This window comes from Panthera pardus, unplaced genomic scaffold (assembly GCF_024362965.1).
Source record: "Panthera pardus isolate Hobbes unplaced genomic scaffold, ASM2436296v1 HiC_scaffold_13, whole genome shotgun sequence".
Classification (NCBI taxonomy): domain Eukaryota; kingdom Metazoa; phylum Chordata; class Mammalia; order Carnivora; family Felidae; genus Panthera; species Panthera pardus.
Window position 1 is genome coordinate 106,566,049 of NW_026526688.1, and position 26,626 is coordinate 106,592,674.

Below are 26,626 nucleotides of genomic sequence, written 5' to 3' on the forward strand. Positions count from 1 at the left end.
CTCTCTTTGCCCCTCCTCCTTGTCTCTGTCTCTTTAAAAAATAAACATTAAAAAATTAAAAAAACAAGCAAACATCTAGACACAGACCTTACTTACACTCTTCACACACACACACACAATAACTCAAAATGGATCATAGACCTAAATGTAAAACTCAGAACTGCAAAACTCTTAGGAAAGACCATCATTAAATAATCCCAGATAACCTTGGATATGATGATAAATTCTAGACACTACACCAAAGAAACAATCCATGAAAGAAAGAAGGAGCAAGTTGGACTTCACTAAAATTATTACTATTATTGGTTTTGCTCTGCAAATAAAGTGTCAAGAGAAAGAAAAGATAAGCCACAAACTGAAAGAAAATACTTGCAAAGATACATCTGATAAAGTAGATTCATGCAAAATACACAAATGCTTAAAACTAGATGGTAAGAAAACAACCTGATTAAAAATAGGTCAAAGATCTTAACAGAGTCTTCACTAAAGAAGGTAGACAGATGCAATTGATCATATAAATTGATGCAATGATCATATAAAATCAGATGCAATGATCATATAAAAGATGCCCCACATATTATATTATCAGTGAAACAAAAATTAAAACTGCAATGTCATAGTACACCTTTTAAATGGCCTTTTAAATGGCCAAAATGTAGAACACTGACCACACTAAATGGTAGTGAGGATGTGGAACAACAGAACTTTAGTTCATTGCTGGTCAAAGTGCAAAATGGTACAGCTACTATAGTTTTGGATTCCTTACCAAACTAACCTCATACTCTTACAATACTATCCAGCTACCATGCTTCTTGACACGTACCTCAAAGAGGGGAATATTTATGTTCACACAAAAACCTTCACATGGAGGTTTATAGCAGTCTTATTCATAACTGACACTGAATTTAGAAGCAAGGAATAAATTTTTGTAGGTGAATGGATAAACTGTGATACATCCAAGAAATGGAATAATATTGACCACCAAAAATAAGTTCTCAAGCCATGAAAAGACATGGAGGAATCTTGGGTGAATTTTATTAAGTGAAAGAAACCAAATGAAAACGCTGCATACTTCATGATTCCAACTATATAACATTCTTGAAAAGGCAAAACGATGGAGGTAATTAAAAGATCTGTGGTTGCCTGGAGTTGGTGGAGGTGCAGTGAATAGACAGAGCACAGAGGATCTTTAGGGTGGTGAGAACTACTCTGGATGCTATTGTAATGTTGGATGTATGTCATCATACAATTTTCCAAATCGTAGGATGGATAACCCAAGAGTGATCCCTAGTGTAAGCTCTCAACTTTAGGTGATAATGATGTATACACACTGATACATAAATTTTAACAAACTTGAAACTGTGGTGTGAGATGTTGATAATGAGGGAATCTATATGCATGTATAGAAGCATGGAATAGATAGGAAATTGCTGTCCCTACCTTTTTTGTTTTGTTTTGTGAACCTAAAACTTTTCTAAAAAAATAGTCTACAAAATGATTGATATACTTCTGGATTTTTTTTTTTCTTGAGACTCTCAGTATTTCAGTAAGGAATCTTTAATCTGTTGATTCTTATTGATAGAATACATTTTCACTGGAATATACTGACAGATATTACCAGGTAAGTATCAAGGATAGGAAAATAAAATGTCTTAAAAATTACATCCTCACTTTTACTATATAAATATATGCTTCTGAGTACCCAATTTGTTGTTCATATAAAAATCAAGCACTAGGGGGTGTGTGAGTGGCTCACTCAGTTGAACATAGCAGTTCTTGATTTTGGCTCAGGTTATGATCCCAGGGTGGTGGAATCCTGTCCCACTTTACACTGAAAATAGAGCTTGCTTGAGATTCTCTCCCTTTCTCTTCCCTCTCCCTCACTCACACTGTCTCTCTGAAATAAGAAAAATAATAATAATAATAAATAATAATAATAAAACATTAGATGAAGAAACACTAATATGTAGCAATTTTCCAAAATGTTTTTAAAATAATAGAGGTTGAATAAGAAACAATACAACTGAAGTAAATTAACATGTTTTCCTTGTTTAATACTCTTTACAGGTGGTCATTTGCCTTCCTAATATCAAAGAATCAATCTATGATCAAGAAAGATTGATTGATAAGGTATGATTTTTAGTACTTGCATTTTTAAAAAGAAAAACTTCTAAAAATTTATTTATTTTCAATTTATTTTGAGAGAGATAGAGAGTGAGTGAGTGAGCAGGAGAGAGGTAGAGAGAAAGAGAGACAGAATCTGATGTGGGGCTCAAACTCATGAGCCCATGAGTTAATGACCTGAGCCGAAATTAAGAGTCAGACACTTAACCAACTGAGCCACTCAGATGCCCCTGATTTTTAGTACTTGCACTTTTAAGGATTTCAGTCAACTGAACATTTCCATTCATTCTGATGTGATCATTTGATGGCTGCACACATCAGTGCCTAAATACATATTGGAAATTACTAAGGGAGGAATGATACCATTGATGGTTTTATTTTCCTGCCATTTCTTCCCCTGTAAACTTCCACTTTTCTTCATTGTTAGAGATAAGATGCTTTGTGTCTCAAATGAGAATAAAGTGATTTTTTTGGAAAGATACAGTTGTAGTTCACAGAAAACAGGAAACCATTAAACCAGGAACCTTAGTCCTAAGGGTTTGCCTCCAATCTCTAGTATGTTGCCATTTACCTACCTTGATGCAAATTTTAAGAGAGCAAAGCTGATTGACCTGATATGGCTCAGGCAAACCACTTATATGGACAGCATGTCTTTGAATAAATGTCGCCTCTGGGTACTCATACCTACATATTGATTGATTATAATCATTATAAGATCCTTATAAAATAATTACCGTCAATCAAGTAATGAAAATAATCCATGTATAAATTGAATGACACCTTTTGCACACTTACTTTATTATAATTAGTCTAACTGGATAAATGGTAAGAAATAAAAATAATTTAAACCAGCAGAAAATTTCAACCTTGCATCCCATCTAAAGCATTTACAGCTCTAGAATGAGCATATTGGCATTCTTTGTTTAAACAATGATGAAGATAAGTTAATACCATATTGCCAAACAGAAACAAAAACTGACAAAACAGGGACACCTGGGAGGCTCAGTCGGTTAAGCCTCTGACCTCAGCTCAGGTCATGATCTCACAGATGGTGGGTTTGAGCCCCACGTCAGGCTCTGTGCTAACAGCTCAGAGCCTGGAGCCTGCTTCGGATTATGTCTTCCTCTCTCTCTGCCACTCCCCCACTAATTGTCTGTCTTTCTCTCTCTCTCTCTCTCTCTCAAAAATGAATAAAACTTACATTAAAAAAAAACTGACAAAACAAAAAATCCAATATATTTTATGTATAAATATGTACATATGGGGGCTTTATTCCTTGCCTAAAGAGTATCCATCCTTTCTCCTTCCTAACTGGGCATCTATTTTGTTCTGTGTTCATACTTTCCTTTATTTAACTCATATGCACCATGAGAAGATGACATGATCCCCCACCACTATCAGGTGACAAGACTTAGGACATCTTCATTTTTTGCTACCAGTGATCAGGTTAGAATGGGCATATGTTAAAATTCAGGTCAATGGGAAGGCTTCAGGGAAGGTTTCCTGGGAGTGACATAACCTGAATTATCACTGCCATCTTGCTACATGGAAAGGAAAGACAAGAAGACAATGGGAAATGGATCATGGCTCGCACCCTTTGGAAGTCTGTCATACCTCAGATGATCATTTGTGTAAGCCATCATATTTCCTTGTTACTTAATTCTGTTTGACTTGAGTATGTGATTACTTGCTGATGACAGAATTCTGATATGCTGTTGCACTTTATCCTTTTTTTTTTTTTTTTTTTTTTTTTGGATAATGTATCTGTATAAGGACATGGAGATAATGCAAGGTTATTACCTTAGTAACAAATATAAATATTCCTTTTTAGGGAAAGATCCATTTTTGTTGAGACCAGCTTTTGGCTTCATGTAGAAAATGAAGTTACTCTAAATACCAAGGGGTAAAAGGAAGGAGTAAGATGCAGTGTGTCATGGGAAACAAGTAGGAATGTAGTCTAGCAGTTTGGGGGCTGAAGAAGCAGCTTGGTCAGAGATATTCCAGTGAGAATTTCCCCAGTGTACTGTGTGCAGTAAATGATGTGACACTTCTTTATAATTCCACAAACCTATGACAATAAAAGAAAGAAAAGAACAGAAAGAAAAGATAAATACAATAGGTTTGGTTATATTAAAAACCTGTGGAAGACAGGAGTGCTTGGCTGGTTCAGTCAGTAGAGCATGTGATTCTTGATCTCGGGATTATGAGTTTGAGCCCTACATTGGGTGTAGAGATTACTTAAATAAATAAAACTTAAACAAACAAACAAACAAACAAAAAACTTGTGGAAAACAGTCAGTGAAATAAAGTCCTGTGAGGATTCTCACTGAGGTTTGAAATGATTGAGACAGGGGTGCCTGGCTGGTTTAGTCAGTAGAGCAAGTGACTCTTACTCACAGGCATGAGTTCAAGCTTCACATTGGGCATGGAGCCGCTTAAAAAAAAAAAAAAAAAAAAAAAAAAAAAAAAAAAAAAAAAAAAAGATTGAGAGAGTTAGCCCTTATTGACAGGAAACAGTAATGACATCTGTGTTATTAGTAGATATTGGGATGACATACCCCAAGATGTTAATGATGGTCATCACTTTGTTGAATTTCCCTTGTATTTTTTTTCTCTCTGCTATCCAAGTTTGTGTTCTTTTCACTCTAGAGGAAGTAACTTGTCATATGAGAAAATAATCTCAATGTTGTAATAATATCTGTTAAGAAAGCTGTTTCCCAAAAGAGGGCCGCTAGTAAATCTTAGAGAAAGTGGGGAATTTCAGTGATGTTTATCAAAATGCAGATGATGGAGTCAGACACCAAGTAGTGTTTTACAAAGTGATAAGTCAAATGTATCGGATCTGTGAAAAGAGTAGAAGCAAACCTCAGAGGCACCCAGATGATGAGGGAGAGTAGTAAAAGGATTTGATGATTGGATAACAGTAAAAAAGCACATGACTGAAATTGGGAATAAGATAGAGCTAATGGCATGTTGAAGTAAAAGCCATTTACCTACCCCTCCACAGTGTGAATCACCCTTCAGTGGAAAAGATAGATCAACTCTCATAACTCTTCGTGGTATCCTGTAATCCCACTAGGAGAGAAAAAAAAATATACTCATTATTTTCCTACCAGCATATGTAAATCTACTCCTCTAAGAACTGTTTTTTAATGAATGAACAACTTTTATTTTTTAAATGGCAGGGAATTACTTTTTTAAAGACATTTTTAGAACAGTTTTAGATTTAAAACAACATTCAGAGGAAGGTACAGAGATTTTCCATATACTTCCTACAACACACATACACAGCCTACCCAACATCAACATAATTTACTAGAATGGTACATTTTTTATCAAGGATGAACCTATCTATGCAGGAGCATTGTAATCGCCCAAAGCTCATAGTTCACACCACAACTATGGGTCTTGGTGTTGTATAATCTGTGGGTTTGGAAAAATGTATAAGGACATGTATCCTTGATGTTTTTCATATTTTTCTCCCTTTTACACAAATAATAAAAAGAATTTTGGGAGGCACCTGGGTGGCTCAGTTGGTTAAGCATCTGACTCTTGATCTCGGCTCAGGTCAAGATCTCATAGTTTGTGAGTTCGAGCCCCACAATATATAAAATATATAAATATATATAAAAATATATAATGACCTACTAAGCATAAACCCAATGCTTTTTTGCAAGGCCACTGAATTTATTAAATATGCTTTGTTAGGGGTTTTACTAAATAAGTTACAGAGTTTTATTTTTCATTTTCTCACCACGATGTGTATCCTATTTACACCTATAATGTAATAAGTAATTAGTGGTCAGAATACATGAAATTATCCTAATTGAGTGAGAAGTTGGGTGGGAAGAAAAAAAGATAATTGATTAATATCTTTCTTGAGTATCTGATATTTAGTGTAATGTTCTAGATATGAATAAAACCAGTCATATATATTTGCAAGTTACAAGACTCAAAGCATTTTATTTTAAATACTACCATTACTAAAAGAAAAAAAAAAAAAACTACAGTCAAGGCACCATTAAATATTTTGCTCATCCAATTACACACTTTGTAATTGTTCTTTGTGAACTTGATGCATCACAGAAGAAAAATAAAAATAAATCCTTCTTGATAATATATTTGTATTTAGGAGGAAGTTTTAATTTGCTGACCATTTAGCACTGCTATGATTATTTCACTAAGTCTTTCTTTGTTCTTGGAAAACTAGGAAAGTAATAAAGTTTTAGTTTTTAATTGGAAAACTGAGATGTAGCTCAACTGTAGTTTTCTAAATATTATCTGAGTTTCTGATCAGTGTTGTTAGCTACTAATCAATCACAAAATACTTATTAAACACCCCTCATAAAAGGTGTAGAAGATGTGAAAAAAATGAAACCTACTGCAAAGTATTTCGATAGTTAACAATTCTGAGATGTCAGAGACTAGAAGACAGCTAGCAGATACAGATGAGTTTTAGGTAAGTACCTGAAAAGCAGAAACAGGTCTTATTACCTTTAAAGTAAGTGATGAACTTTTGCACAAAGATATAAATCCATAGGCTTTTCTTTACTTTTTGTCACTTAGATCCAACTTTATGTTTCAAATTTTCAAAGACCTTATTAATGCATTCTTATAGACATATAATTATAGACATAAATATGGTACTATAAAGAAATTAAAATACTGTACTAGAAGTTAATGATATTACCGTGATAGGCAGAAAAATTACCCCATACATGTAACCCGGAACTTTTGAATATGTCATTTTACATGACAAAGGGGGTTAAGATTATAGATGAAATTAAGTTTGCTAATCAAATGATGTTAAAAAGGGGAGATTATTTTAGATTCTCTGTGTTGTATTTATTATAAGACTACTTAAAAAAGCGGAAGAGGGAGGTAGGAAAAGGCCAGAATGATGTACGATGACAAAGACTTCACCTGCTTTTGCTGGTTTTGAAGATGGAGTGAGTGGACCACAAACCAAGGAATGGGTGCAGCCTCAAGAGGCTCGAAAAGGTAAAGAAATGGCTATGACTCTTGAGCCTTCAGAAGGGGACACTGTTCCTTGATTTTAGCCCAATCAGACCTATGCTACAGAACTGTAGGATAATACATTTGCATCATTGTAACCTGTTAAGTTTGTGGTAATATTACAGTGACAAAAGAAAAGTAATAGACTTTAATGCTGAAGGTGGGGATCTGCAATAATAAACACTTAAAAATGTGGAACTATCTTTTTGGAATTGGGCAGTGGAGAGAGGCAGAAAGAATTTTGAGATGCATGATAGAAAAAGGCTAGATTGCTTTGAACAGATTGCTAAAATAAATATGGATATTAACATTTCTGCAATCAAGGATTCAAATGAAAGTGAAGAGCATGGTAGAAAAACCTAAAAGATCTCAGAAAATACCTATATTATTGTGAACAATCTGCTAGTAGAAAGATCGGTGTTCATGGTGATGCTACTAATACCAAGGGCTCAGAAAGAAATGAGAGGTATGTTGTTGGAAATCAGAGAAAGGCAATCCTCTTAATATCAGCAGAAAGCTTGGCGGCTTGTTCTCTTATAGTTACGTGGAAAGCCAAATTTGTAAGAGAAGGTGGATGACATTGAGGTTGCTAATCAACTGACCTTGACACAGAAAGATTATCCTGGATTATTCAGGTGAACACAAAGTAATCACAAGAGCCTCTGTTAGAGGAAAAGAGAATCTGTTAGAGGTCAAAATGATTTGATGTGAGAAGGATGCAACTCACTATTGCTGGCTTTGAACATGGAAGAAGGAGGTCATGAGCCAAAAAATGTAGGTAATGTCTAAAAGCAGTAAAACCCAAAGGAATTTTCCCAGATCTTCCAGAAAACAACATAGCCTTGCTGACACCTTGATTTTGGCTCAGACTATTACACTACTGACCCACAGAATTATAATATAATAAATGTGTGTTGTTTTAAGCCACTAAACTTGTGGCATTTTGTTGCAGCAGTGATAGAACATAAATACAATTATTAGTGTAGGTCTCAAGGTTTCTCTCCTCCTTTGTTTTTTTGTGCAACTAATATGTCTGAAATAACTTCAAACTTAGAGAAAATGTGTAAGAATTGCACACAGAAATCTGATTACTCAAATTCACAAATTTTTACATTTACACAATTTCTTGTTGTTTCATAATTCATCTCATCTCTTGTCTCTCCCTCTGCAAACTGCCCCCCACACACACCTCAAATTTGAGTATACGTTGCATACACCTTATATCATTATTGCTTTGTTTTGGGTATGTATTCCCAAAGAAATAACATATTTTTCTTATATAACCACAGTAAAATTACAAAATGTAAAAAAGAAATGTTACATTGAGCAGGGGAGAAACTTTGCCTCATAAATTGACCAAGATCAGCCACAGAAATGCCAGAATTTTCACTATAGTTGAAATTAATTTGCGAGAGAAAGTAGGAGCCCTGATTGGTGGTTTTTGAAGTGTGGTGCCTGAAACAACAGTATCAACATCACTTAGGTACTTACTAGTAAAGTGAATTCTCATCTTATCTTACTACCAAACATGTTACTCAGTCAGAAACTATATTACTTGGGCCCAGAAATCGGTTTTATTAACAAACCCTCAAAGTTAGTCTGACACATTTTAAAATTTGAGTATCATAGGTCTACAGGCTACAGGCTACTAAATTCTTTGTGTAAGGAAATGTGTGCATTGGACACAAAAAAAGTTATTATCCTGTCTGTACATCCTGTCAACTTAAAAAACACAGCTGGGAGACCCAAAAGTTAACCTATATTTCCATTGTGCTAAATCATAACTAAATCTTCAATTGCAGGCAATAAGCCTACGTTGCTGCCTTGGCTGGGAAGAATGCTTAAAAGTAACAGCACTTTTAGTGCTGAATGAGGGACCTTGTTTCATGCCATAATTCATTATGTGTGAAATACATTAGGTGTGGAATACATGGTACAGTAGGGTCTCAGTTTTTCCCAACCTCTGAGGTCCTTAGTAAATAGTGTATATGCTCGTGTGATGCTTTCAAAAACCCTTCCAACAGTTTATATCCCAAAGAGAAACAAAAAAGAAGACATATGCTATGTCAAAAGCCCCATGACTCTGGATTATAGGACTTGTAAATTGCCTCATGTTTTCACCGTGTAAGGTGCAGAGCGAATTAACCATCCCAGAGGTGACGAGAAAACTGAAGTGTGAGATGACTATATCTCAAAATACTATTGTGCTTTTAAATGTATGTTTTGCTCATTTAGTTCTCATATAGACATCCTGATGGCAACTCTGGTTTATAACAAAAGAAAAATAAGAATACCAAAAAACATTTGCATTTGCTGTAAGATCCATATAATCTGATGCTGCTAAAAGAACTGCTGTTCATCCTCCCAAAGAAGAGCTAATGCTGGGTGTGGAGGAGGACTGGAGGACGTGAAGGAGCTTCTGAAATAAAAGTGGAAGATGTGCAGGGAGTAGAGTCTTTGAAGTGGGGAAAAGCAGGCAATATAAATAACAAGACATCCTTAATGATGGAAATACCTTTCAGCCTATCACTGGATAGTACTCTTCTAGATGACTTATAAACCCCTACAATGAGAGGAGTTGGATTCCTTATTTGGGATTGGAGTCAAAAAAGGAAAACCTCAGCTTCTGAGCATGGTGGCTTGTAACGGGATAAAGAGACAAGTTTCTTTTCAGCCAAGGATCTATAATCAAATATCCTTTGTCAAATAAGCAAATGTTCCAAATTAGCATTAGCTAGCATTGTTTAGGATCTCTGAAAATAAACTTCTGTGTGTTTAACATTTATATCTAAGGCAATGTTTAAAATACAGTTACTTTGTAATGAAGTATAATTTGTAAACATTTTTTAATTTTTATTGATTTTGTATTTATGTGCATTACAATGTATGATCCTGTAACAACACTTTAATAAATGCTATGTATGCACCTGTGTAATAGCCACACCTATAAAGATATAAAGCATTTTCACCATGTCAGAGAGTTTCTTCACTCACTTATGCCTGTCAGTGTCCTTTGTTCTGACTTCTATCACCATAGATATTAGTGACTTGTTCTTGAAATTTATATAAATTTGAATAATACAAGATAGACTCATTTTATATGATTTCTTTGCTCAGCATATTGTCTCTGAGATTCAGGCAGGTTATTGTGCATATAAGTCCATATAAATTTTTTGGGGGGGTATAAGATAGCATTCTATGCATATGCCAGAAATTATTCATCCATTCTTCTCACATTTGTATTGGTTTCAGTTTACATTTTCCTTTTGGAAGCAATTAGTTGCTTTCACTTTGGTGCTATTAGGACAAGAGCTGCAGTGAACAATATTTTATGTATCTTTGCTAGCCAAATGCAAGAATTTCTCTTTGGACAGTGAAATTACTGGTTCATGAAATAGAAAAATGCTTAGTTTTAGTAAGTATCATCTAAGAGGTTTCCAAAGATTTTTTTTTAAGCTTATTGAATTTTGAGAGAGAGAGAGAGAGCATGAACAGGGGAAGGGCATAGAGAGAGGGAGACACAGAACTCAAAGCAGGCTCCAGGCTCTGTGTTGTCATCACAGAGTCCAAAGCGGGGCTCAAATCTAGGAACCATGAGATGATGACCTGAGGCAAAGTTGGAAGCTTAACCAATTGAGTGACCCAGGCACCCCATCCAGAGTTTTTTTTCTTTTTAAGTCAATTTGCACTTCCTCCCACAAATTAGAATATTGAAAGTGGCTCTACATCCTTCCTAATACTTGAAACTGTCAACTTTTAAAATTTTATCCATTCTGACATTTGTAGTGCTATTTTACTGTGGTTTTCATTTTCATTTCCCCCAAATTCATGGTACCAAGCATGAGTTTTTAGGTGTATTGGCTATTTTGAGGTTCTCTTTAGTTAAGTGTATTTTTAAGTCTTGTGCCCAATATATAAAGTAGATGCTTTCTTCCTTGTTTGTGGTGGTAATTTATAATTTCTGGATATTAATCTTTTTTCATATATAAATTTGAAATAACTTCTTTCAGTCTGTGACTTGCTTATTTGCTTCTGAGAACTATATTTTGATGAATTGAAGTTCTTAATATCAGTGAAGTCCTGTTTATCAATTTTTGTCTAGTACTCTTTATGATTTGCATAACATGTTTTGGACTATACAATATCATAAAGATATGTCCTATGTTTACTTCTATAATCTTTATAATCTTTAACTTCTATATCTATAATTTATATTGTTTTAGCTTTCATGTTTCTGTCAATGATCGATTTATTGAACGGATACTTTCCCCAAATGAATTGCAATGTCTCTTTTGCCATATATTAAGTGAACACACTTGAGTGTCTCTTTATTTGTTCCATTGGTCGATTTTGGTTCTTGTCGTGTGCTAAAAATGCACTGTCTTACAAAAGATTTAAAGGAAACCTTGAAATATCATAATATAATTTCTCCAATATTATTCTTGTTTTTCAAATTTGCATTACCTATTCTAGGTCTGTTGCTTTCTGTATAAATTCTAGGTTTTTGCATTCTTTAAGTTTTTTATTAAAATACCAGTGAGGTTATCAGACCTTAAAGATTTTACTTTTAGTGAGGGAGGGTAATTACATGATTAACATTCTTAATATGTAGAGGACCCTCCAATTTTCTATGTTTTCTCAAATTAGAATAGTAATCTTATGTGTTAATTTCCATTTAAATAGTGCTTAAAACGTTACTTAGATTATTTTCAATCTATATATTAATTTGAGAATAATAGCAACATAGTAAATGGATCTTAATAATATGGAATAAATCAATTAACAAGGTAAAGGTTTCCAATTTTAGGCTTACATTTTCTGAGAAATATAGTGCAATTTAAATTTTAGCAATCTCTGACTCTTCTTGAGATATGTGTCTTTGTATTTAATAGTTTTGAACTATTATGTTATGTGCAATTGTATATGTATGGAATTTTTATATTTAATTTTATATTTTTTATTTGTTTTATCTTATGATATAACTTTATATTTTTTGCTGGTTTTGATGTCATTGAGTTTGAGAAACTTACAAAAATTTACACTTAAAATCTGATGTTTTTTTTTGTAGAAACAAATAATTTATGGATAAAGACAGGTCCCACCATTCCTTTCCAATGTTTATGCCATTTTTTCCTCGTGTTATTTTATTCGCAGTGGTTTTGGTACATTTCCTTCTGCCATCAAAAGACATGCATTAAAATTTTGCTATTGACTTTAGTGTTGTATGTACTTTTTTTTTTTAATGTGTATTTATTTATTTTGAGAGAGGGAATGAGCGGGGAAGAGGCAGAGAGAGAATCCCAAGCGGGCTCCGTGCTGTCAACACAGAGCCTGACGCAAGGCTCCAACTCAGGAACCGTGAAATCATGATCTGACCCAAAATCAAGAGTCAGTAGCTTAACTCACTGAGCCACCCAGGTGCCTTGATAATGCTGTGTGTAGTTTTTAAAAGATTCATGGGTAGCAAAATGTAGAGATGGATATTAAGTAAATATAGATATACATATACCCTTTATCTGACTGAACTAGTCTCTCTACTATAAGTTAATCAAGAATAGGTATCATATATAGGTGCTGAATTAATAAACTATATTTCCAGCATCTATAAGACAATTATGTTTCTTTCCCGTTATCCTGTGAATGTGGTGCATTATAATGATTGATCCTCCTATGGTGAAGCCCACTAACACTCCTGTAATTATCTGCTCTTGGACATAATTAATCATCCTTTGTATATATTGTTAGGTCCTGTTTGTTACTACTTAGGGTTTTTACATCTATGTCTGTGGGAGTTAGCTTGTACTTAATCATATCATTTCTTATAACGTGTTTTTTGAATTTTAGTATCCAGTTTTGTTGGTCTCATGAACTAAGTTTCTAAACTAACTTTTTCTATTTACAGAAAGAATTTGTGTAAGATTAGCATTATTTCTTCTTGAATATTTGTAAGGACTTATGAGAGAAGTGGGCCATCTTGCCTTTGATGTGTTTGTTTTGTTTTATTTGATTTTGGGGTGACAGGGTAATTTTCTAGTACCGATTAAATGTCCCAAAGAGATATAGGGATATTATACATTTTTATTTCTCATGGTAGTTTTGGCAAATTTCATAGAAAATTATCCATTTCTTGTACTATATATTTATTGTCATAAACATATGTCCATAATATCATCCTATTAATTTTAATATTTTATGTTACCTCCCTGCACAGTCCTTCCTGCTCTTCAGGAAAGAATAGCGATGTAATAGGAGCATGTCCTGAAACATTCATATAATTCATCATTCAAATCTAAGTAAACAAAATGCCTCTTGGAACTTACAGGACACTCTAATAAGAAGTGGCGCTTATTGGTTTAGAGAAATTGTATATGTTTATATCTTTGATGTTGAAAGAATCTCAGGTAACATCTCATATTCTGCCCTGCTTTCAGCCAGAATATTTCAGAAAAAAATCTGTCATATTTTATGTAAATGAGTTTAGAGTTACTTGTATCACAATATACTCATGTATCTTTTAAAAATATGTTTAGGGGTCCTGCGTAGCTCAGTTGGTTAAGCATCCAACTTTGGCTCTGGTCATGATCTCGTGGTTCCTGAGTTCAAGCCCCACTTTGGGCTCTGTGCTGACAGCTCAGAGCCTGGAGTCTGCTTTGGATTCTGTGTCTCCATCTGTCTCTGCACCTCCCTTGCTCACTCTCTGTCTCTCTCTCTCAAAACTAAATAAAACATTAAAAAATTAAAAATATATTTAAATATCTACAATTTTGAATATACACTTTTAAACTAATAGTAAAAATTCATACTGTAGAAAAAATCCAGGGCAGATATTCAAGTCCAGAAAATTATTACATCATAGTTTTTTTTAATTTAATACTTTAAACTGAAAATATTTTTATTAAATTCAGAATGTACCCTAAGGGTTTTTTGGGAAGGGGAAACTTTGGAACTTGAGATAATAATAATAACAAAGTAATAGTTAACAATAACAAAGGAACAGGATTTTCTAACATTTATTTAACACTTTCAACGTGCCAAGTATTGGTTAAACATTTTACGTAAATCATCACATTTAAAAATTTCAGACTAGTTAGGAGTAAATGATGTTAATACTTAATGTCTACACATGAGAAAACCTAGCTAGTCAAGTTCTTTAGCTTATTGAAAGTCTCAAAGCTAGTAAGTGCTGGAGTGTTTGCAATACAAACATCATTCCCTAGTATCTCTGTACTGTGGTCATAACTCTTACAAACAAGCAACAGCAGAACTGGACAGGCATGCTTTCTAGACTGATGTACTCTTTAGTCAATTAATTCCTCACAGTGGAAAAATTTATGATCTTCCTGGATCAGTTCCTCAGGAAACAGAGAGACTAAGTGAGGAATCAGTTAACTATAAAAGAACAGTAACATTCTATAACTGATGAGAGTGAAAAGGACCATTAATTTAAAGATATCAGTTAAACAGAATTTAGCAAAAGCATTATTTTAGGAATAAGAGAGTCTTAAATTTGTTATTTGAGTTATATGGGTATGTTTCCCAATAGAAAAGATATCCAACTGATGGTGTGGAAGAAAGGGAAATGAATTCAGAGCCTCAAATGATTTTTTTTTTAATTTTTATTTATTTTTGAGAGAGAGAGACAGAGACAGAGAGAGAGACAGAGCGTGAGTGGGGAGTGGGTAGAGAGAGAGGGAGACATAGAATCCGAAGCAGGCTTCAGGCTCTGAGCTGTCAGCACAGAGCCTGATGAGGGGCTCAAACCTACAAACAGCAAGTTCATGACCTGAGTTGAAGTTGGCCACTTAACTAACGAGCCACACAGGCACCCCATGATTTTTTTTTTTAATCCTAGAATGTTCAAGTTAATGCTAGTGTCAAAGCCTGTCTGTAATAAGATTTTAGAAATAACCAATTTGGGGTTTTGTTTTTGTTTTTGTTGTGTGTTTTTAGAATTGAACCTGATGATAAGGCAAGGATCAGAGAGAGTGAGACCATTTTCACTCATAAAGGGAAGATGGAATTAAGGTCAGCAGAATTAAGGCCATTCAATAGAATTTTAGTAGGTGACTCCACTTTAAGCTGTATCTGTAGTATTCCAACCTACCTATGTTGAAACGCAAAACCCACTCTGCAATATATACTTTTTTATGTTATTAATAAAATCAGTTCTATGTGATTATTGTACTATCTAAATTTTCATGTATTCTACTCCTATTCTGTGACTATTTTTGCAAATGTTACTTTCCACACACAAATCTCCAAAAGCTCAAAAGAAATCAATAATATCAATGGTTGCACTGTATTAGTTACAAAAAAAGCGTGCTCTCTTACAGGCCACAGTTTGCAGGGCATGTCACTCAGATAAGTGACAATGCCAAAATTACTGTGATACCAAATCATCCTGTCCTTTACAAGACTGTACCTGGAAAATTTCAGCTCTGCGAAGAGATGTCAGGTGGGTTGGAGTACTAACAAAGATGAAGGAAAAAAAATCATTGACATTTTCATACAGAAAACTGCCAGATGCCTATCTCCCAATCAGAGTGGAGATTCCAGGCAAGTACAAAGAAATCTAGGATCTGCCTCTTCTCTCTGTTTTTTCCATTTCTCTCATCAACAGAAATAACAGCATAAGCTTGCAAAATACTGGAAAGGAGAAGAATGTTAGAAACACAACTGTTTAATTTTTTTTTTTTGTATTCTGCTTTAACTCAATCTGTCAAAGGAGGGATATTGTGCTTAATATGAGATCCAATACAAAATTATGGAAGGAGAATTTGGTTTTGAATTTAAATAGGACTGAGTTTGAATTCCAACTTACCAAATTTTGAATTATAAGACCTGGGACCAGTTACATGCTTTCAACAATGTGATTTTTATCCCCTGCAGAACTGATGGGTGGGGGGATGGGCTAAATAGATGATGGGCATTAAGGAGGGCAAGTGTTGGGAGGAGCTCTGGGTGTGATATGTAAATGATGAATCACTAGGTTCTACTCCTGAAACCAATACTACACTGTATGTTAACTAACCTGAATTTAAATAAATAAATTAAAAAAATAAACATTACTACAGATGTACTTTGTAAGATTAAGAAGTAAACTATGTTAAGTAACTGCAGATATCATTATTATGTTTGAAACTTATTTTATTGATTTTTAAAAATAATTGATCATTTTAAAATAATTCTCCCAAATTAGGATAGTTGAAATCAGTAAGGTTATTTCTTAGACTGTAAGCCTTTCTGGAGATGTTTTCCAAAATATAAAAAAGACAATCTTCTTTCCTATTTTGGGCTAAAACACCGATAAATTGGTGTTCCTGAAATTCAAAAATCATAAAAAACTTTTAAAAAGGCAAAACCATAAGCTCCAAATATAACAAAGTCTTCCTAGGTCTCTTCTTTAAAAAAATTTTAAAAAGTTTTTAGAAAATACTTAATGGACAATAACAAACACTGTATTTCTGCAACCACTTGTTGGCACCCTATAAAGCTTGGAATCACAGGATGTCTGCTTTGAAATTCAACAAAATCACATCCCATTCTTGTGAGAAAAACTTTTAAGTAATGAGTTTCAACTTCAAAATAACATTTGAATGAGAACGTGAACTTTTAATGGAACTTTTATAACTTGCTTGCATATATTGTGTTTATCTGTATTTTGTGTGAAAATTTAATCAGAGATGTCTGAATAAAAGAACAGATGGAAGCTTTATTTAAATTCCCGAGAATGAATACCACATGCTGAGCTCAATAAAGCAATTTAAATAAGTTTTCCATCTTATATAAATTTTATTTAATGATGTATTCAACTGAGGAATTCTAAAATAGCAAAAACACTAACTATAAAACAACTAACCCTACCAATGTTTCTCACATGTAACAAGCATAAAAATACGTTCTGAGAACATAGAAAATTTCACAGTGTTGCCCAAAGAATATTAAACTTCCATTATTGATTGATTAGGTCTACCTTTTCTTTTTTTTAAATCCAACCTATCCCACAAAAGAAAAAAAAAAAAAACAAATCACTAATGATTTCACTAGTGAAGGTTTATGGTTGAATACAAAGATGAGAATGTATTTTAAATACGTTCCCAGTGGAGTTGACATGGGATCTAGCAGGCTTAGAAGATTAAATGTCAGATTTTCTTCAACTACTACCTTCTGGCATTTTTTGGTTTCATGATTTAAACAAAAATCATTTTTTTGCTTTCCCTGTCCTTTTTAATACTATAAAGATAAAGAATATAATATTTTTCTCTTTTATTTGTCTTTATTACAATATATATCCCCATATGGCATAACAGAGGTGAAAGAATATAAAATATTTACAGAACTAAATAAATATAAAATACATTAGTGTTAGTCATCACTATCATTAATGTTAATTGTTTGAAGGTTAATAAATAGAATTTATCCACATCAGGAAATATTAGGTAAGGAGAAGGATTTTGATAATACCAGAGGGTTGGTATTAGACCAACCTTTGCAGAAGAAACAATTATATACTCTACACAATAAATAAAAAGAAACATTTGAGAGCACTAGGAAATGACAAAACACAGGCAGAAACTTGAGAGCATTTGACCCTTGACAAAAGGAACTACACTGAGTGAGCTTAATAATATATGATCTTTCTGAGAGCATTCCACAATCCAAGTTGCTCAGTACACCTAGAACCCAAGCAAAAAAAGCCTCAGAATTTGGCTTAAGGTGTCAGAAGATGAAGCTCAGAGATGAGCAGAGTGGCAAGGAGTTGAACAGGGAATCCACAAAGGAATGAGTTGTAACAGAAGGAGCCCCCAAATGTCCATATGAACCCTGCCCAAATTGTTAGGTTACATCGAAACTCTGCATGCATGTGGAAACTTCAAGGTTCTCAGTAGGAAGCCACAGCAAAAGGCTGAAAGGACTGAACAGGTATAGCTTATGTGCACAATACTCTTTGGGGTTTTAAGTTCAATAAGTTCTTTGACTATTATATATACCAAAGGAAAATATCACAATAATCCACTTAAGGTGGAATCTATAGAAGTAGCAAAACGAAACAAAAATGGAAACTCTAGAACCAAAATGTATAATAATTAAAATGAAAAATTACCTAACAGGTGTATCACAAATCAGAGATAGCAAAATAAATTTGAAATTAGAGAGAGATCTATTGAAAGGATTCAATCTGAAGAATAAAAAGAAAACAGTTTATGGAAAAAGCAGAACACTGACTTTTGCGTAATACCAAGCAGTAAGTTAAATATAATTGGCTTCTTCATAAATGAAGAGAGAAAGAATAGTGCAGGAAATTAGATTGAAGAATTAATGGCAACATTTTTTTCCCAATTGGAGTGCTGTTTTCAAGTGTTTTTTACAGCCATATGCTGGACAGCCCGACTCGGAGAAGTAAGCATACACAATTTTGCTACTTGTCCTTTCACAGGTATCCACCACGTACCCAGGATTCTCATACTGCTTTGGGACTAGCCGAAGCTTCTCAGTATGGTTTATTTCAGTCTCTATTTATCAAGCACAATTAAATTTTTGTTTTTAATATTCCACTAACGCACATTTTCCTCAACTGAAATCACCTGCTTAAGGAAATAGCAATCTGTTACTCAGTGCAAAGGTGAGAAGCTGACGTGTAACCCACCAGCACGGTATCAGCATTATAAAGGATAAATGGATTTGCTCATAAGAATTAATATAGAACAGGAAAATTTTACATATTTGAGGACACATAGTCCTTCTCAATCAAATTATCACTTAATAGCCACAATTCCCCTAGGTTCTGGGTGTGTAGGTGTGAGCACACAAATTATTTTCTTTCATAGCCTCTAGTTAGGTGGACGAGCTTCTTTTTTCCAGAGTCGTTTCACACGTGTTTCTATTAATATCCCGGAGGCAATTCATTTGAGAAGAAGCACAGATCCATTTATCAATGGAAAGAGGGCAGAGTAGGGACACTGAAAAAAATGAGGGGGAGATGCATGTTAAAATTTATGTGACCTAGTGTTTCTTTAAATTAATGCACCCCGTCCTACTCTATCTCTGTTTCCTTATCTAGAATCATGATGCTTCAGGCCTGGAAAAGCTTCCCCCTAGAACTAACATATCTGAATATTATCCAGTCTTCACATCTTTTTAACACTCCATCTTCATCCAGACAACCTGTACTTATGACCCAAATAAATGCACTCAGATTTTTACACTTTTTTTTGCCTATGCTTATGTAAATTAGATTTCAAGTTTAAGAAATTCTACGCGGTTTGATCTACATTGCACAACCTACAGCAATACACATGCTAAGAAGCTACTTGAAATAAATTATTTGTTTAGAAAATATCAGTGAAAACAGAGCAATGCAATTTAGAAATGCTCAAGAATATATATTCGGATTCCAAGGCATGTGCAATCGTCAACGTTTTCAGAAATACATTTGCTCTCTTTCCTCCTTCTTTGTTAATGAGTTTATCAACATTTTTAAATCCATATATAAAGGTAAGGAACTTGAACAGCAGAACGTGCCATGTGAGCATTTTTTTTTTCCTTTGCAATGCCAGATTTGAATCTACAGAGAAGAAAGAAGGCTTTTAATGAGACATAAGTAGTTGTGAGAAAAGACATCACAGGCAGTTTCCTGACTGAAAGACTGAGATTTAATCGCTGGAAGCTGCTTTTGCAGCCACTACCAAAGCTCACTAGCTGCACCATCAGGGAGCGGGATGCCTGTCAAGTCTGCAGTAAAGCAAAGGAAGTGCTGCCATCGCGCTGCCTACAGACAACAGATGATCCTCGTCCGCCATTTATTTTACTTCTGCACATTCTGATCTCGTGTTTGTTATCTATAAAAGAAATACCACGCCTGTACATCACTAGAAAAGGACATCAAGGGAGAAAAGACTGCTATTAAATCTATGAAAAGGAAGAAAATGCTCCTTCAGGGTTTAAGCTACTGGTCAGAATCTTTCTGCTGAGTAAAGCAAAGACCTGTGTTGATCATACCTCCAAAATCTTTACACTTTAGAGGAACACAATTAAAACATATTCATTTGTAAAGAGAGAGGCGGTAATAAGAATTACATAGTCTATATAATATTGTAATACTTCCAAATATAAACAAGCCTCGTAAGCTGGTTAAGTCACACGACTTGTATGACCTTGAATGGGTAACTTAACCTCTTAGCTGGTTGCCTTATCTAGAAAGTGAGAAAACTACTCTCACTGCTTAATAGAGAAGTAAATGAGATAATCTTTGTAAAAGTCCTAGCATATGACAGATATTTAAGAGAAATGATCTTCCATCTATTCTACAGAATTAGAATGAAATTCTAACAGATCCATTCTTATGCAAGGCATCAACATCTGTTTGTTATAATCTTCATAGTTGTTCAATAAATATTTGCAGGATTAAGTGAACATACGAACAATTTTGTGTTCTAATGCTCATTTCTGCTGGGGAAACGTGACATCTGAGTCATGACAAAAGAGGACAGAAGCAGGAGACTACACAGCAAAGGAAAGAAGGCCAAATAAATTTAGGGTTTCACTAATATCTCAGTTTATCTTCAAAGATACATTATAAGCCTTTAGAAGTGAAATTTTGTGGAATTGCCAGTTTCTAGAATCACCCAAACTGTTATATTTTAGCCTTTATAAATTCATAAAATTATATAATGCTCATAATATTACCTAACAGGTATAAGAATTACAATGTGCTCACTAAAAAGGGTACTTGAATATACTTTACTTTAATATATTATCTCGCTTATTTTTCATAACTAATAGATATAGGTCTCTCTGAGCATACGTGTGTGTACATGTGTGTGTGTGTACGTGTGTGTGTGTGTGTGTATGTGTGTGTATGTATGCCGTCTGACTTACTTGTGAGCCGTGTTATGGAGCCAAGAATTAAACTCAATTATGTTCATCTTAAAAGCCCATGCTATTTCTTTTACACTGTACTGCAAACATTGTAAATGTGAATGGGGCTGGTGATTAAAAGCAGAATAAGTGCATTAAGGCTGTCTGTGCAGAATTTGATATAATTACTGAAATTAATTGATCCCCTTTCCTAATTTAGTGTGAAAAACTGTCACTATTTAATCATCTGTCCTAGCATATTTGCAAGCACAAGAAAAAATCATTTATGTATTTCTAAACACTCACTGCCATAAAAATGATCTCCATTTCCATTCAAACATATAAAACAGGACTATGAAAAACACCTGCCCAAGATAGGTAGACGTGGTACCTTTAGAAATATTCTATAACTCTCCCAAGAAAGTGAAAAGATAATTATAATGATTCTATAATTATAATAATATATGCTATAATTATAATAATTGTATAATTATAATAACATACAATATTATAATTATAAAAATATTAAAATTAAATTTTCGTACCCATCTCTGACTGATTTAGACTTTATGTGGCCTGGGAAAAAAGAAAGTAGAATGACAGAAAGGGATTTTCCATAGATTTTTAATTGTTTCTCTACTAAACATACCATGAACAGGAACTGTAAATGTTTATCATCTGCTGAATTTTCTCATTTCACTAAAATGTATTTCCAGATTTACAACACATTGTGTTCTAATCTTCTGGCTGAAGTCTGTCACGATGGTATGAAAGTGTACTCAGAGGCACAACATTTTGCGTATGGTGAAACTTATGTGGTACTGTAGCTCTGTAATGATCAAAAGCCACCCTCAAGCAACCAGCAATGCTAAATTAAGCACTGACCAAAAACATCTGTAATTCCCCTCCTAATGCTTCCTATGACAGAATCAAAGCCCTACCTTCGAGTAGAGGGTCTATGAAAATGAGAGCTAACATTCATAAGTCAAGGATTGGCAAATAAGTTTAATTAAAATGACACTAGTTAGGAATGCTTCTGCTTCTATCCATGAAGAGTTAACTGGAGAGAATTACCTTCTGATGGATAAAAAGAAAAAAAAGAACTAGAAAAACTGACAAATATATGAAAACAAGATTTCGTATTTTGTCAACATGCAAGGGAGGACTATGACAAAGGAAAGGAGAAAAGCAAAGAATTGAGGCTGCGTTTGCCCCACCTTAGAGCCTGGAGACAGTTTCTGAACCACTGGGTAGGAAGTAGAAACTAAACCCAGTGTGCAGTGGTCTCACTCTCTTGAGGAGACAGGGACTGGAGTTTAAGAAGGCCTTTTCTTCGTGTTTATGCCCCTATAAAACATAACTGCTCTCCTGGCTCTGAACAGGATGGAGTATACACATTTGACCTCAGTCTTCCTACTACTTACACCAAAAACCCTGGGTACAATGAATAAAGCAACTGACAGAAGACTCCAAAAGGTAGAGAAAAGGCAACTAGCTGGAGAACTTGGCACTTGAGACACAACACATTGATGAGACCCTGTTTCACTTTGTTTTGTTTCTGTTTGGCTCTAATAAAAGTAAAATTTCAATAATCCATAATGGCAGCTATTATATTTATCAATCAATCATATGATTTCTCTGTGATTTTTCCACAAAGAATAATTCCTCCCTAAATAAGGGAGAGAGAAGAAAGCTGTGGGGCAGAGTATCTAACCTAGAAACATATTTAAAAGAATCCAAGTCAGTGAACATAAAAATGCCCTCCCGGCATCAACTGACGAACTGGATAAAAAGATGTGCTTTATATATACAATGGAATGCTACTTGGCAATGAGAAAGAATGAAATCTGGCCATTTGCAGCAACATGGATGGAACTGGAGGGTATTATGCTAAGTGAAATAAGTCAGAGAAAGACAGATACCATGTTTTCAATCATATGTGGATCCTGAGAAACTTAACAGAAGACCATGGGAGAGGGGAAGGGGAAAAAATAGTTACAAACAGAGAGGGAGGGAGGTGAACCATAAGAGACTCTTAAGTACAGAGAACGAACTGAGGGTTGATGAGGGGTGGGGAGAGGGGAAAGTGGGTGATGAGCATTAAGGAGGGCACTTGTTGGGATGAGCACTGGGTGTAGTACGGAAAGCAATTTGACAATAAATTATAATAAAATAAAATAAAATGCCCTCTAGGACTCAACGTGCCTCACTTCCATTTATACCAAACATGCTTTCCAATTCAACAAAACAAAATAGTCTTCCCCACCACCCCCACTCCCAAACTTTTACTCTAATACCATCCACCCTTCAAATAACAATTTACTGTAGAAAATACCATTGTATCCTACACTTCTTAGTTAGCTCAAAACCAAGATTCATGACCAAGGAATGTGCAAATCTTTTTAAATCCCATGACCCAGCTGGGTAGATAACTTAATAGTTCACCACAGATGGCAACCTAGGCCTGGGGATCCAACTCCCCCACTGAGGAAATAGTAATGCGTACTATGCTGACTTGGAATCTTGGGGGTAGCACACTATCCAATGAAGATGGCTGACTATGGTGGCAGCCTGAATAAAACATGCGGGCATTTTGCACACAATAGATACTTCCTGGAGCTTTTACTCTGGCTTCCTGAACTGATTCCAAATATGTCCAACTGTCTGTTGTATACTTCAGCCTTACACTGTTTCCTTTTGAACTACTTTCTGATGAAGTTCCAAAGACAGCAGAAACACTTGGGTCATAAACACCAGAGAGAAAGCACTCTAACATAAGGATTCTGAAACCACCAAAAGATTCTTGACTTTTCATGCCAGGTTGGCGAGCTCATAGGTCATAGTGGCACTGATGGAAAAACTACCTACAGAAAAAAACACATTTATGAGACCTTCAAGGGAGGATCACAGCAGTTGTGGCATGTTGTTTTTGACAGACGTTGGACCCCCACATATGATTTCATTTCTTCATCTGTTATGAGGGGGTTCTGTGGGTCTCACGCAGTCTCTGGCCAAGTAAAAGGACAAATGAACATTGTAAAAGCTGGTGGAGTTTTGGTGCCTAGAATGCAAGCACCCCCTGGAAGATCACCATTGCTTCAGTGTGGGATGGTGCTGTGCCCACCCATGACTTTTGTATCTGGGAATAGCTCTTGCTGCCCCTGTTGTCTTCTCATATCCTGTTACCTCTGTGCTTTTACTCTCCTTTCTTTAGTTTACCTTTCCCTTAACTTTTTCTTAAATTCAGCTGGACTGCAGGGTAAAGTTTGCAACTAAAAATAAGTGATAACAGTTTTTTTTTTTAATTTGCTACATAAGAAACAGAGAACCATGGGTAAGTGGCCTGAGATTCAAGTATTGAGGGGACAGAGATCTAGGAAGAAGGTAACTTCAGTGTACATGAAAAACGGTTAGGGGTCAGTGTGGCATTATGGGGGAATCAAAAAAAGGAAGCTAAAGGCCAGACAAGTGATGGAGGCAGAAGGCACTTACTAAAACCATGGCACTCAGAGACAAAACTGTTCTTTATATATATTTTAAGCTGATGTATTTATTTTGAGATAGAAAGAGAAATCAGGGGAGGGGCAGAGAGAGGGAGAGAGAGAGAATCCCAAGAAGGCTCTGCACTATCAATGCGGAGCCTGATGTGGGGCTCAAATCTGCAAAGCGTGAGCACGACCTGAGCCAAAATCAAGAGTCAGACGATCAACCAACTGAGCCACACAGGCACCCCAAAGCTGTTCTTATCAACAAGACAAACACCTTCCTACCTGCTGTGAGACACCTGAATACTGAGCTAAGTACCTGGAAGAACACCTAAGTACTAAATTAAGTACTAATTTATTGCAGAGCCTGGGGAGATTACTACTCTAACAATAGAGGCTTGAAGGACCCAGCAATAAAACTGAACATCCAGAGGAAGGAATTAAAGGAAGGTATCACATTGTAAAAATCAACTAAACTTGCAAAAATTGATTTGTATTTGTAATCAGGTTGTACATTAGGATTTTGAAAATACGCTTGCTTCTTTTGGTAATATTAAATGTATGTGGTAAGAATATATGGTGTTTTTTCTTTAGGACTTAAGACATTTTCAAAGTGACTATTTTATATCAGAATAGTTAAAAAAGAATTTAGTATTCACTTCTACCTCTTTACTTTCACTGATTTAAACAAGATATATCCACCTCAAGTCTAAGATCCTGTCAGATCTGAATTCTGATAAACTTCCCAAAGAACAGAGTTAGTCAACATTATGGGATGATGCAGAACTGAGGAAAACTTTCATTGACATAGGAGTTTCATTTTTGCTGAAGTCTGTCATTTTTTCTGCTCAGACAGAAGAAAATGACACGCTCCTCAGTCCCCAAATGAAAAAAAAATGCATTTTCTTTGAAAAATGATAGCGAAATTTCATTTGAGTTTTCCCTAAGTTTGTACTTTTACTTCCAGTTCCAACATAACAAAAATTTGGTACACCAAGGAAACTAAACCAAATGGAACACAACATCCCTGTAAGAATATCAGCTGAGTCACAGAGGATTTATTTGTATATAAGATTGTGACATATCGCATACTTAGAGGTCACTTCTGGTAAAACATACTAAATTATGAAAGCCGGAAACTGCCAAGGTTAGCTAGCGACATTGCTCAACATAATTGCAAGCAATCTTGGTGCACTTGAGACTCTGAGGGATTAGAGAACAAAACCTACTCCTCTCACTTGTCATTTATCTCAGAAGAAGATTGAAATACTATTGGGGTTGTTGAAATCATAATTACTATTTGAGAGCTGAACACTCTCTTTTAAAACTCAAGTAATCTGATTGCATTGGAAAGGTACTACAGAATCTTTTGTAAAATATATACATGTTCTAAATGTCAAAGAGGAAATGGGGAAAAATATGACCACCAGGAACAAAAATTAAATAGGAATAAATTATTAAATTCAATATTGCGTGTTTTCTAGATGCAATATTGCGTGCATCTATTTCTAGATGCAAAGCATCTATAGATGTAGAAGAGAAGGAATCTCATCAATATAGAAGAGAAGGAATGATTCAAACTGTGAGGATTTCAGGAAAAACTTATAACAATGTGAATTTAAATTAAGTCTTGGAAGATGGATGATTTGGGGGTATATCTTACTTTATATGTTAGATATACAAAAATTTATAATCATTTTATTCAAATCAGATGTGGTACATTGACTGCAGATAAATACTTCTATCTCAAGTTCGCACACAAGAATCTTTGCTTCTGGTGGAACTCTGTACGTCAGCTCTCTCTTCTGAGGGTACCAGAATTCAAATTCAAGTCAGTGCCCTCTGCTGTGTGGCCACCTGTTCTGGGTACTAGGGAGTAAGCAGAGTTCTGCCATACTCTTGTTACCTGCTAATCTGCTTCCTGTCACATATAAGAACTTCTTCTTCTTTCCCCCCTACCCCTCTCCCCACCTGCTCTATTCTTGTTTGGCCTTCTGAAAAAAAAAATACAAACTAGGAAAACATTTCTATGACAAGTTCCCCTTTTTCTTTGGAAAAATAAATTTCCTTTTAGTCAAGAATGTGTATGTTTGGGAACCAGTTTGGAATAGTGAAGTGAAAATAAACACATAGCAAAATGTAGA

General features: G+C 34.8%; 1 long non-coding RNA gene across 1 annotated transcript; it reads left to right on the forward strand.

Annotated features, from left to right (window-relative positions):
- The first annotated feature begins 3,635 nt into the window (after positions 1-3,635).
- LOC109248573 (uncharacterized) lies at positions 3,636-12,352 on the forward strand. The gene is made up of 2 exons (XR_002072120.2): positions 3,636-3,755; positions 9,376-12,352. It is a non-coding gene; the product is annotated as an uncharacterized LOC109248573 (long non-coding RNA).
- The last annotated feature ends 14,274 nt before the right edge of the window (positions 12,353-26,626 follow it).